A 15,421-nucleotide genomic window follows, 5' to 3' on the forward strand; every position below is an offset into this window, starting at 1 on the left:
CTTTTTTTGGAGTTAAAATGGTTTAACAAACAAATGGTATGAGTCAAATATGCAAATACTTATTAGGAACTTAATAATGGGGGACGATGATACAGATCTAACTTCATATCTTCATCCTTGGATAAAGGAAGGATACGACTACATTCCAATAGGGTTCAATGTAAAAAGATTGTAGTAAAAAGGCTGCTGACAAAATTGTTGTAGTAACATCGTTACATGGTATTATTCAAGGTAGTATTATTGCCAAGGGAAATCATTGTGAGTTATTTTATTGCAAGACAATATTATCCTGTGCCACTTCCTTGCAATTTATATTATATTCAGAGGATAAAACTATTGAATGATGAAGAAACATGCCATGAAAGACCTCTTACTATATCCCGGATTAGATTCCGGTGCACAGGGTGTGCAGGTGAACTGATGGGCCACAATCCAGGTTAAATTCTTCCACTGCCACTTCCTTAAGGACCTCTTGTAATATCCCAGAATACACGGGTTGTCTAAGTCAGGGATTCTCAATCTTTTTTCAGTGATGTACCACTTGTAAAATATTTTTTCGGCCAAGTACCCCCTAACCAAGATGAACGACATAGATCATAGGACAACACGCTCTGGAGGAATGATCATCTTGTACTCAATTTGTGTTTTTGATACTTGGTCTTACATCCAGTGAGCCGGAGTGTGTTATGGGATATTACAAGGGGTCATTGACGCTCAGAAAAGCATTGGTGGAAGAATTTAACATGTCTTGGGCCAAGCAGTTCACCTCCAATACCTGGGGGCAAGCTGTATTTTGGGATATTAGAAAGATTCCTTGATGCTCAGGTACGCGGATCCCTATAAATTTAAGCTGCTTCGGGACCCAAAGTGTACCTGCACAACAACTTAATGCTTATAAAAGCGGCAGGTGTGAAATTCAAACTACTTTAAGGCCCAGCACATCACCTTTATAAATAGAGGGTTGGGTCGTATTTTTGGACATTAGAAGGTGTCCATGATGTTCAGGGAGGTGATTGCAGTGGAATTTTTTTTATCATTCAATAGTTTGATTGCCCGAATATAATATAATTATAGTTTTATTGCATAGGATAATATTATTGTCTTTCTATGAAATTACTCACAATAATATTGTCTCACAATGATAATGTACACCACGATTTTACCACGCAATCATATTACCCAACAATTTTATCTGTTACCTTTTTATCACAATCCTTTCACAGGACACCCTCCAATGGATATATTTTTCGATTCAAACCGTCGTTACCTTAATTGTATCTCATAACCATTCCTCCCAAAATAAACAAAGAGAAAAGATGGCCAAAATCAGTTGGCAACACTTTGCCAAAACTTTTATTCAATATTAATTGGCTGTTGATAATTGTTTACAGCTTAACAAAGGCTAATTGTAATTCAACCAAATCGTTAACGTTCAGAAGAAAAGAAGAAAACCAATCGAGAGCTGACTACAAAATACACACATCTTATATCGTAACCTTTCTTCGATAAAAAAACAGGAAAAAGGTGCCATCAATTGATTAAGCTAGCCAATTCGATCCTCTTCCCAACAATGGAATGATAAATAATTATCCAATCATTGTCCAGAATTGTTCTGAGCATACATTCAAGAGCTAATTCAGATTACACCTATCAATCTTTAGATAAAGGGAACATTTGTTGAAAAATTGACAGTGAACAACAAAAGGCAAAGTCAATTAGAATATTAGTCAGAGCTTGTGATGATAAATTATCCATCTTTTTGGGATTCCCGGGAATCGATAAAATGGATAATGCTTAAAAAATGACGGGGATAATTATCGACAGAAAATAATTTTAACATTTCAGTTTTTAGATCCTTAAAATTGATATTTGTGCGTATTCATAGGAAAACAATCGAAGCTTAGCTTTTTTCATTTTTTTAAGGTTTGTTATTTGTTTGAAATATTTTTCCATAACTTTTGTTTTCTTCTGAGGTGTCTTGTCTTCGTCTATGTTGATTTTATTGTTTTTTCTTCACATAACCGACATTTTTTTTATTATGGCTGAGCGTCATTGTGATTAAAAGTTATAAAAACAATATATACACATTAGATTATAATCAACTTGTAGAAACTTATTGGTTATTACAGATTCAGGATAACTACAATAATAGAGATAAGTACGAGAGGCGATAAATTCCCCGGTAATTGCCCAAAAATTATCGGGAATCTATAAAATAAGTTTCTCAAAATCCCCAGGAATTATCCATTCGATAATTCCCAGGAATTAACAGTTCTGAGAGCAAACATTGTCCAGAGACCTCAAACCTCATGAAATACTACATAATGAAGAGAAATCAATCATAACAAAGTACTTAGATCCTTGATGAGCCAAGTCAAATTAAACGATCATTTACTGTCTACTCCTTAGAGAGTAAACATCATTAATGGTGTTTTGTGAGAAGTAATTATCCAGGCAAGATAATTAGCCTCTCTCTACCTTTGGGCCATGAATCTTTTTGAGAAATATACTGCTGGAATGATTTTGTTTATCATTTTACAAATAACTTTGTTATGATTTCTCATAGGTTCCTTTCCTCGGGTCAGACAAATACCTAGATAAAATGTACACACATCATAGTTAGTATTTAGTGGGTCCTTATTTAGGACTAAAAACTACAGTCCTGTTACATTCAGTTGCAGTCCAGTACAGTTCAATCCTAATACTTATTCCGAGTGTCTATTAAAATCTGAACACATTTTAAACTTCAAATAGATATAATTTATTAATTAACAATAGAATTTTAACAAAATGTATACTATAAATCGATATATGTCTGAACTCTCTTAATGATTAACTTAGCCGTCCTTAGGGGCAATGATAGCTTCCAGTCGGCAGAAGGCCTGGAAACCTCTGGAATGTAGTCCTTTGTCATTGTGTCCCAGTACTGGCTAACAGTAGCTTTGATTGCCTCGCTGTTTGGTGACGGAGACTACAGGCCTTCTCCTCGATAAGCACCCAAAATGTGTAGTGGAGGGGGTGGGCATCACGGATGTAGGGGGCAAAAAGTGTCAAAAAAGAGTTCAAAATAAATCAAGATACTCATTTAAAAGAGTTTTGCAACGGAGGAAATGGGGTTCTTTCATTACTGATGTCAACAAGTAGCCTCTCCGCCCTCTCAAGGCTTTTTCTACCCACTTATTTGATAGCTCTCTGGACACTCTAATGTGAAACCACGAGATCTCTTGCATGGGCCCTCATGAACTTGAGGGGATTGGTCTGGGCTGTTTTCTCTAACTCCTCTGGATCCAGTTTGGCCTTTTTGAGAGAGCCCTTTTCCCTCTCCAACGTTTTGGACTTACTGACGGCGTAGACGGTGGTCCTAGAGACGCCTAACTGTTTCGTGTGCGGGAATGAAAATTCATCAATCAGTTAATAAATAAAGACTGACACAGCACTCATCGTAGGCAGATATTCCAAAATAAATCCCCCGATTTCCTCTTCAAAAGGTCTTGTGTGAGCCGCAAATAGAGACTTCATTCCCTGCGAGTAGTTTTATTTGACAGTCATGACTGAGTCGGAGATTGTATGTACATTGATGTTGTCAACAACAATAGATAAATTTATTATCTTAAAGTTTGGGTTGTCGTTTCTTTTGAGATTGTAAAGCCTTTGAATATATGCATGTTTTACATAAAAAACAAGCATATGTATTATTTGGTATTCATGTTCTATGAATTTAAAAAGACTTCATACTGAGTGCCATGTTGTACGAGTATGTATGCATATTTATAGATGGATTCATTGGAGTTATTTGTTGATCAAACAGAGTTTTTCCTCACTTTGAGTACACTTGAAGTAGTACCCGGCATTGTCCGGAGTAATTAGGCGACGACTAAAAGACAAATTTTGCTTTAATAATTTAGTAGATAACTTCCCATTAAATCCTCAGTGTTACTCTCTGTCTTTCATGAGCACACTCGCACGTAACTACTCAACACATATATTTAATAATGTAAATCCGGTGTGTTATTTAGCTGATTCGTGTTTTTTTTTCTAATTGGTTATATAAAGAAGGAATTTTCTTTTCCTTAGGAGATGCCATTATTATTTAACTCCTGAGTAGTGAACATTCGTTCCTATATATATTAAATTATATTCAAAACCTGATTAAACATTCGTGTGTGCACATAAAAGACTAAGGACAGCCCTGATGATTTGTTGCAGATTTATCATTGTAAGTCCACGTTGGACTCAGAGTAGAATTAGGGATCGACATCCCAGTAATTGTCCTTTTTTATATCCTTCTAGTCTTCCTCCCTTGTCACAGCTGATTGTAGCTGATATAATGAATCGTTATTGTTCAATATTGCAGGGTTACCATGCTCATTTTCGGTTTACTTTTTTTTAACAGGGCCATAGTACACAGGATTTTCATTACTAATTATCATCATCAAGCTCAGGTACTACTCTAAATTCTTCCTTTAAAATGATTCATCTCCTTTTGGTTTTGCAACTTGTACAGTTTGCTCAAACAAGTTACAACTTGTACGAAATCCCAACTTGTACACGACATATATGTATATCATCCGTTTGATCCTTCATAACTAAGAGTTGAAATAACACAGATGTGACTGGAAGTAATCATAATCCCGTGGTGGATATATTAATTCCATAAAGAGATGGATAAATGTATTTTTCAGATGTGAATATAATTGGTCTCTGTCTAATGCCAAACTCATTAGTGAGAAAAAAAAAATCAAAACAAAAAAACAATTGGAATTCTTCCAAGGAATAAATCCAAGGACTAGAATAATAAAATGTCGAATTAATTATGTATACATTTGATTAACACTCTTCAAAAATTAATCATGCATTATTAATTACGGCTCTTGGGAAGAGCCTTTAACTGAGGTTTATACGTGGGTTATATAAGGAATTTGTGATTATCCATTACATTGATCTACAGAGATGTGAAAACGAGATATTCCCGTTGAGCGTGAAATCCTGTCTGAAATAAAAAACAAATTTTGTTAGTCGTTTTTTGTTTCATTGTCTAAGGATAACTCTTTTTTAACATCAAACGTGTATAGCTATTGAACAGCGTTAGCTGGCTTACACACACTGATACAGTGTATTTTGTTATAAGCTCTCAATATTTCCGCTTCTTTTCTCCTAATCAGTGTTCTGAACGTTGATTGGTTGAATTACAATTAGCTCCTGTTAAGCTGTGAACTCCTCTAAAGAATTACCAGGTGGTCCACTGAAATCTGAACACTTACTAATTCAATATTTTATTAATTAAGGTTGAGTGATTTAAATTAATTCACATTTCGATATATTAAAACATACGTAATTAATAACAAAACAGCAAACCTAAAATCTCAAGTTTACGTACAAGTCGATAAAATAACACTTGAATGTGATTGACGAATATCCATTCGCGCACTCCAAGCAGCTGGGCTTCTCAAGGACCACTGTCTAAACCTTCAGCAAGTCCAAAACGTTAGAGAAGAAGAAGGACTCTGTCAAAAAGGCCAGGGTAACCCTCTTAAGACCATGAGTGCTCATTCAAGAGATCACGGTGTTTCACACAAGACTGCCCTTCCGCTGCCGCCTGGAAGACATCATTGTCACTAAGGGTGGCTAGATTAATGATCAAGAGAGTTAAGTTAAAATATATCTAGTTGAAATTTAAAATTCAAAGAGGTCAGATTTTAATAGATCACTCGTTATAAAGTATAACCACGTGTGCTTAAAAAGGAAAAGTAAACTTGGAGGAAAATGGAAGTGTGTCAGCTTATCTACAAGAATGGATTACACAATTATTTTTATACGTGCTATACATTAGTCACCAGGGGTTATAAAATTACAAGATCGTGCTCTTTTTGTAATTGCTGGCTGAAAAGATTTATATATTTACCAAAGCTGTCTCCATTTTTCTTTTATTCTCGAATAGATAACTCTAAATATAAAATAATCACTGGTATGTTACAGTCGAAGAGTAGCTCTGAGGATTTGTTGTGGAATTATAAGTGCAAGTCCTTGTTGAACTCAGAGGAGATTGAAGATCAACAACGGAGTAATTCCTGTTAGCAACATGCGCTGAAAAGTCCTGAGCTTCACACATAGTTGGCGCTTTTTAAAATTAATCTTTTTTTTCAGTTAGTACCACCTTTGAAAAGACAGCTGCCAAAATTTCATGACAAAATATTCTTTAGTTTGTGAGTTATTTCCCAAAGTATGAAGTTACTTTTGTACTTTCCAAAACAATGGATTAAAAACAATTTCGTATTTGTATTTTACAGTACAGTTCAAGCAAAGCAATGGCTCGAAAAGTGTTATGAGGACTCTAGTGAATTGGGTAAAAAAAAAAAACCTGTTTTTTTTGTTAAGCAAAGGATATTTCAGCCCATGTTTTATGCCATTGCAAGATACGGAGTGGGATTGTGTTTATTTCTTTGATCACATAGCTGCTCGCAGCTATTTCGATGAAACGTCTTGAGAACTAAGCTACACTTCTCCCAAAACATTCTTCAAATTGTCACTCTGACAAAGATCATTCTCGATCTCCTATACTAAATCCTAGATTTTTCTATTAACCCCAGAGATGTAAAACAGGTCATCTGGGGGTATGAAAAAACGGAGAATATATATTGTTTATATAAGTTCTCATCGAATCTCAAGGAGAGATAAATGCTATCCAAAAATTCAGAGCCGATTAGACTTATCCCTCAAATACCCAGAAACCTCTAATTCGGGATTCCTTAAAAAAAGTATGTAATAGAGGTGGATGGTATCTCTGCAACACCATACATGCTAAAAAAATCTCTTTGTGCCTCATTGTCCAATGGATCCCTCCCTATTGTTTGTATCGTCGTTTGTGGAATTTGATTTAATTGTTCTTCTTGATCTCTTTGCTCGATACTCGACTAAAAATCCACCTAAAGACTCAACGACAAACGATACGGACAATTGAGAAAAATTGTTTCTCACCTTTTTTTCTATAGGATTATAAAAAATGATTCCATTTAATATCTGGAATGATTGATGTGTAAAAAAATATATTTTCCATTGTTTTGGACAACTAACTTTCGGCTTTAAAAAATGTACATATCCTGCTTTTTCCCAGCGTACGCACTACATGTATTTTATCCATAGAGTTAAAATACATCCAGTGATGTTGTAAAAAGGTAGTTGACACCGTCTAAAGAGTAAAAATAGATCGGGTCATCTCGCTTTATTTTTATGAAATCCCTGTTTTAATAAATATTAACAAATATTTGAGGCTATGAATATGACCAATTATATTCAAAAGGTCATAACGGGGCCCATACGAGTCACATTAATTAATGGAAGGCTCTACATTATAGCTAATATTCTTGAGTATCTCATGCCATCCCTCTAATTTGAGCATAAATCCCATAATGGACCAAATATTATTGTAGTCTACTAGTTGGTTAATTTCTTATAGGCTGGGCCCGAATCCGTGAAACAATAAGCATCTAAGTAAAGTTGGAAGTTTCTATAAAAAATTATTATAGGGACAGCTATAATTAATAAGAAGTGAGATAGTAAATGAAACAGTCTTGATACTATAAAAGCAAATCCTGGGGAAGATATTTGTGCACGCTTTTCCTTGAGTTTCTCTTAAGAGGTGATTGTAAATACTTCTATTTAAAAGTATACCTAAAAGGAGGGTCCCTGATACAGGGATAGCTGCTAGGGTATAATAAACTATTTGGACCTTCATGTTTATTAAATAAATAATTAAAATAAGAATTTCTCAATGACTTGATTTTTACTCGAGCGTCATTCTCAGTTGACTCAACAAAGAGTTAGTTGACATCGTCAAAACCCCTTCACCCCCCCCTGCAGACGCCACTGAGATATACAGTAAGAACTAAACTGAAGTTAAGCCCTTATCATATCTACAAACATTGCATTTTATTAATCAAAATGTACATCTTTAATTAGTTGAATGTAAATAAAGACTAATAGATTGTAGCATGCTCACTATAGAGCTCAATAGATGAATCAATAATTATTGATTCTTACATTGAATTTTACTGAAAATAATCTCTCAAATCCGTCATAAATATTTTGAAAAGCTAAGTAAAATTATATTTAAATTTAAAAATTTGAATAAAATATTAATATACTTTATAAAATTAACCATTTAAAAATACTTTATTAACCTATCTCTAAATTCATATACAGGGTTTATCTTATCTAGTGGTATACTTAATTTAAATTGTAATAAATCTGAAATCTATTCGTTTGATTGTCCTCAAATTGGGTGAAAGATAGGTTTTGTGACTCAAATTTTCGACTCGATTAAAATCAAATCAAATGAGAACGAGTACAATGGAGTGAAATTTTGAAACTTCTCTCACGAAGCATGTCCCCCACGGCTAAATGCAGGGAACTCGGCGAATCACAGGCGAATTCTCCCCTCCCATTTTTGTGGAGAGGAAGAAGCGGCTTAATGTAGATGCTTTCATTGAACTTCTGGCTAAGAAAGGTCTACCCCTCACAGGAGTGTCCAGTTTTTAGAGGCTTCCATAAAGAAAGAGTGAACCAAGCTCGAGTCTGACTACATAGTCAAGGCCTGCAAGGGATTTAAGCCCGTATTGAGGCAATTATTAGAGCTGAGGGCTCGCATATTGAATAAAAGACGTGCCGAACACTCTTTTCAAATGATTCAGCAACATAAATATCCTCACATAACCTCTTCTTTCAATTTTACTTTTGAAAAATTGTAAATAATTAAATTTGTACTAGTAGATAAGATCAACCCTGTAATTATGATAGTAAATTGTTATTATTAAAACAAATAATACAAAAATCATAGCATTTCAAGAAACTGCAGTCAACAGATCTCTCTATTATTCCTCCAGTCCTTCTCGCTGGTAGTCCTTTCTTCAAGCCACCTGGATTAAAAGAAGATGATACAGCAAAATTTGAATACTTTTGCCAAATGATATACTAAGGATTTAATTTCATATTATAATATAGCGCCATTCAAACCCTGACTGAAAATGATTGGATTTTTTTTTTTTGATTGAATGAATGAATGAAATCTCATTTTCAAGAGCTTAACTTTTCCCAACTCCTATAAAAGTATATTTACATTATCGATATATGTAAAAAGACTAGTGACAGTCTCTGAATTTGAGGATTGTCAATCATGGATGGAGGAGATCATTATTAGAGTCATCCATGTAGAAAAATAAGGATTTGATGAAGTGGATAAAATATTCAATAAATTATTATACTATTAATAATAATTATTTTTTACGAAAAAAAGAAGTGAAAAATGGATTTTTCAAATCCCATCCCCCCTTCCTCAATACAATTTCGTTGATGACATAAAATTCAATTCCTTTCCTATATGAGGAATGAATGCGGGGGGTTTAAATAGAAATTGGATCCTCAAGAGCCCTTCTTTCTTTCAACTTTTCAAAGACACTCAGACTTCCTCCATTCTTCAACTTATTTCAAAATAAATAAAGTCATTTTGAAATGAATTTGTGTATTTACCGAGTGGTTCATCTGAACACTTTGAATTTTAAAATTCAACAAGATAGAATTGATTAATTAAACATGGAACTTCAACAAAATTAATACTATAAATAGATGTGTGTCTGAGCTCACTTAATCATTCATGTAACCGCCCCTAGTGCAATTATGGCTTCCAGGTGTTGGGGGAAGACATAACACCTGCCCCAGATGTAGTTCTCTGTCAAGGCGTTCCAGTGCTGGCTAAGACTCCCTTTGAGGATCTTGGTGTTTTGATAACGGACAAAGCATGTCCTTCCCTCGACATGCACCCAAAAGGTACACAAGTGGGTTGGCATCAGAGCTGTGACGAGCCGAAAGTGTCCAAAAAGATTTCAAAAGAGTCTTGCAACAAAGTGATGAATTTCGTTCATTGGTGGGGTCAAAAGTGGGCTCTCCAATCTCACAAGGCTCTTTCCACCCACCCTTTTGATCGCTTTCTGGACAATCTGGTGTGAAACCACGAGATCCTTTGAAGGAACCCTCATGATCCTGAGAGGATAGGTCTGTGTTGTTTCCTTTAACTCATCGGAGTCCTCTTGGCCTTTTTGACAGAGTTATTTTCCTGGAGGCGCTCAACTGCTTAGAGTGCGCGATTGGAAATTCGTGGATCCCATTCATGTGTCATTATTTTGTAGACATGAATTAATTTCAATCACTAGAGCTTAATATATAATAGAATTAGTAATTGCTCAGATTTCAACCGGAATTCGCATCCTCAAATAGCAAAATGTTTTACTTTACTGACTGATTTGCATTCTTAGACTTCCAATTCATTCCTATAACTACATAACATTATAAAATCAAACTGACTATATAATGGTATTCTACGTATAGTCCTATAATAATCTTTGGCTAAAGCTAAGAACAAAGGGAATTATTTAGGAGCAATTGAGTCACTGAGCCGCAGATGAAGTAATAAATAAAACCACACGGAGACGACACAAAAGAGAAAGAGGATTATTAGATATTATCAGTCTTCGTGGTTCTTCTTATTCTTTTTGTAGATCTGGATTAGATTGTGAACAAATGATTAGATGAATGAATGTTTCATGCTTTAATACCTTTAGGAAAAAAAAAAACCCAACATTGATTAATACATAATTAGATCTGCTTTTAGTAATCCATCGTTCAGGGAAAGTTTTTATAAATATAAACGACTATCACCCATACCCTATACAAATCTACAATGATTTAATTAAAAAGTTAAATAAATATTTGGAGAATTTCAAATGAAAATATTGGAAATATTCTTTGGATACGTAATAATAATTGTAGTTAAAAGAAATCCATTATTTTTCCAATAGGAAGCTTTAGTAATCTGAAGACTTTATGAGCATCTTTGAAAAATTAGCAATCAAAATATCAAAATCAAGCAATTTGTAATTAAACTGATTAAGTATAAGTATACATTATAGAATTAGATTTACACCATCTAACTTTAGAATTGTCTTTAAAGTATAGGTGGATCGGGCTACGAAATATCGGGCTAAGTCGGGCTACGAGTTGTCGAGTTTCGGTTCAGCTTGCAGGCCAAACTATCAGAATCTATACATTAAAATAATTCCAATATATACTCATGGTAGCTGAATATATATATATATAATATCAGAATGGATTATCTAATTATTGAAGTCAAATATCATACAACAGGGATACATTTGGAGGATTATATGAAAATTTCTTCCAAACGAAAAATGTTTAAGTACAAAACAAAAAATTTCCGAATCCACCTCTACTTTGAAGTCCATATACCTTAATTACATTTACTTCTCTAGGAACGACCGAGTATCGAACCTAAGCACATTGAATTAAATAGAATAATTTCTCTGGAGCATTTTGTTTTTATTGGTGCGTTTTATGAAAATCCTTTAATTTCTTCAGTTTTGAATATACAAAATACAATTTTATCTATTCTTTTTTATAATTTGCAAATTTTTTGAGCACAAATAACTCTGCAAATAATGATGCTAGACAGATCAAATGGATGACATCAGACCTGGTGTCAGCAGTTATTTTAAGTACATGTAACTTCCAGAAAACCAACATTTAATAAAAATTTACAGAGTTGTTAATAACTAATTATTTAATCAACCTTATCATTCATTTTTATAAAATAAGATATGTTGGTTATTAAAAGTTGTATCTTTTTGCATAAAGTATTTATCTTTCTCAAAACCTATCCATTAAAAGTTATTTAGAGATAATCACACATTATGAACTAAAGAGGACGTCACCTATCTGATTTTCTGATTTTCATAACTTTAACATGAAATGTGTACTACAGTAAACAAAACAGAAAAAAAAAAATTTTATTTAATTTTGCAATTCTGGTCGAGTCGCATTCTAACGCAATTTGTGGAAAAACTACGGACTGGTATAATCTCTAAATTGATTCAAACAATAGCAAACATATGTATGTAGGTATATTATGCTTACTTTTCGGAAGCCGGAGTCAAATCTGCTCTGGATAATTAAACCAATCGTGGTGAAAGTATACTTACTCTCTTCCTAAACCTAGTTTTGGTGAGGATCTAGGACAATGCCCGATAATATTTTTGCCGGACGGATATTTAACCGAAGGACCATTGGGAAATTTGGGCAAAATATGATATTTAATTTATCGATATGTACGATTGTATATTTTAATTCAATTTCAAATGGTATTATGACAAATCATAAAATCACTGTAAAATGATTTGTGGTGAAAAGTGTACGGACAAAACCTGTGGGATAATATCAACCCTTTGGTAAAATTGTTGTGTGTACATTATTACTGTGAGACAAAAAGGTTGTGTCTAATATCATGGTGAACCAACATTACAATGTGTATTATGAAACCAATTTTTACCAATCCAAAGCCGTTTCCATCATGAGTTGAGGTTTACTATGGGTAAGAATGTCCGGCAATATTTTTTTCCTGCAGCAAAAATTCGAAGGGCAACTTCCGGTCAAATGTTCATATATGTGTAGTGTAATAGTTTAGTTTAATATTATTTGTTGAAAATAAGTAAACAAAGTAAGGGCTTTATATTACGGATTCTCAACCTTTTTTTATTGATGTACCACTTGTGAAATATTCGTTATATTAAATTTTTTCGAATAAAAAATCTCAAAAATTCATAGTTATTCTCAAAAAAAAAAAAAAAAAATTGAAAAAAAAAAAATCCTTAGCTTTTCACAACAAAATTAAATTTTTGAAATGTTCTTCCAAAAATATATCAAAAAAATTTCAAAATTTTTCCTCAAAAAAAATTTTTTTGGGAAAAACTTTGCAAAAAAAATCCATAGCTATCCTAAAAACCCACCCACCCCCCAAAAAAAAAATTCAAAAAAAAAAGTCCTTAGCTTTTCACAACAAAATTAAATTTTTGATTTTTTTTTCAAAAATTCATATGTATTCTAAAAGAATTATTCAAAATCCACAGTTGTTCACAAAAATGAAATTAAAAAAAAAAAATGAAATATAAAATTTTAAATTTTTTTTTTTTAAAAAAATTTTTTTTGAGAAAAATTTAAAAATCCAGCTATTATCAGAAAAATAAATTAAATTACATATATTAGATTTTCTTGTAAAAAAACTCTTTAATTTGCAGGGAATAGCCCCTCAAAACCACGGCCTGCGGAGCCTTTACTCGTACCACAATTTGAAAACCACTGTTTCACACCATATTTATTTGATGAACATTATTATTATTTTTTTATAAATAGAAAATGTTTATTACACCCATATTACATAACAAGAAAAATTATTGTGCATGTAAAATCATTTTTGTAGAATTTTTATAGGTAACCAAAACTTCCACTTTCTAAGCAACATTATTGTAAACAATGTGATTGAGAGTAATTTCAATGCAAAACATTACATATTAGTAAATTCGGACGATAAAACTATTGAATGATGGAGAAACTTGTCATCAAAGACCCCGTTTAATATTCTCAGCCACAGATTGTATTTAAGCAGTTTAAACTTTTTTCTAAGGATCAAGGATCTTTTCCAATATGCTATAATACCCACCGGACCACGGTTTGTGTAGATGAGCTTGTGGGCCCCTAAACAGGTTAAATTCTTCTGCCGTCGCTTTCACGAGCATCATGGAACTCTTCTAACATACAAAAATACACCCCAGCTCCCAGTCCGTACATTTGAATTGCTGGGCCCAAGATAGTATAAACTCAACTGATGCTGTGTTTCTAACCACCAAGGACCCTTTATAATATGCTATGGCACATCCCTGGCCCACAGATTGCGCTTTGTGTACTTTTTTGTACAATTTTTCTCTGATGTATGGTATTAAAAATAAATATACTTTGAAATATAATAAGTATTTATTACATATACCAGTATTCGTTACTATTTATTCGACGAATATATTATTATACATATACAATTTTAAGGGGTGGTGGGCCAGGGTGGATCATAGCATATTAGAAGGGGTATTTGGTGCATTGAATTGAATTAGAATTAAACCCTATAATCATATATATAAAACAATTAAATCTTTCCGATATTTTTTTCTCTAATAATTTATTGAATGATAATTCAAATATACAATTTCAAAAAATAGCGACGTCAACATCGTAAGACGAAAGAATGGATATTTTGGCGTCTATGGTCCCTCTTATAAAATTTTTGAATAGTCCAGATATGAGGAAGAGAGTTGAAAATTTTGATGAAGATGAAATTAGTTTGGCATGCCAGAACCTCGGATAAATATTTAATTACTTGAAACCCTCTTTTATTTTAGAAGGATATCCGGATTCCATTCAGTCTAGATTATCTAAAAACACTCATATTAAAGCTAAGATACTACTTTTAACGATACTACAGCGACTGGAGAATGAAATTCCATTATTGATGAGTAAACAAGCAATTTGAGTCTTACTATTTCCACAATAGCCGACCCGAAACTTTCTCTTGCAAAAAGAAACCATAAAATTTTTCTTGATGCTTTTTGCAGAAAAACAATAAATAATATAGAAACATTGGGAATAATTACAAAAACGCAGGAGGCGGAAAAACGATAGATGAAAAATTTAATGGGGTTGAAATTCTTGAACCACTAAGACATGACATTTATGTTAGTATCCTTTGCTAATTTCGTTAAGAGTGTCTCGTCAGTACAAAGAAATTGGTTCAAGACACTTGGTAAAAATACTGTTGATTAATCCGTTGGTCAAGTATTAGTGTTTCAAATGATCAAATTACCTTTCGAAGAATTGCAGGCAGCTACCTATTCCATATTATGGACAATTTGTCAGTACGAATGGGGAGTGCATGTCATTTCTGGATGTCCAAGATTCATTGATTATATATTGAATACGGAGTCCGGAAATTTCAAAGTAATTAAAGAAAGGAAATGCCATGTGATAGCTAATAATTCACTTATATCATCCGACTTTAATGCTTTAGTGAATATCTTTGGCAAGGACCATGTTATTAAAATGAAAGAATATGTTCGAAATGGGCTCTTTTATATAAGGACTGAAGTGAATGGGGCTTATGAAGATGGTTAAACTGTGAATAAAGATTTATTTTGCGTATACATACATAGCATTAAAGACATTATGTGTGTGATGTGCATGTCGATTTGAAAGCTTTGAAAGCATTTATTTGAAAAAACGGAGACAGATACAGACTTTAGACATCTTTAATCAAAGTTGTTCATAATTGACTAGACCAGATTCCTGGGCTCTAGAGTGCAAGTTTGATTTTTCGTTTATAAGAACGATTCCCCGTGCCTCAAAGTTTTTTAAAGGTATGGGCTGTTGATTTGAATATGTCCCATAAGAAATAAAAACTAAAAAAACTAATTATTGTACAACATAAAAATGGAGAACGTATATTAAATGCGAATTAAAAAAGGGAATTAGGAAGAAG

General features: G+C 33.1%; 1 pseudogene; it reads left to right on the top strand.

The window, feature by feature from the left end:
• Positions 1-76: 76 nt before the first annotated feature.
• Positions 77-15,057, top strand: LOC121122877 (uncharacterized; annotated as a pseudogene).
• Positions 15,058-15,421: the final 364 nt, after the last annotated feature.

Source organism: Lepeophtheirus salmonis, chromosome 8 (genome assembly GCF_016086655.4).
Source record: "Lepeophtheirus salmonis chromosome 8, UVic_Lsal_1.4, whole genome shotgun sequence".
Taxonomy (NCBI): domain Eukaryota; kingdom Metazoa; phylum Arthropoda; class Copepoda; order Siphonostomatoida; family Caligidae; genus Lepeophtheirus; species Lepeophtheirus salmonis.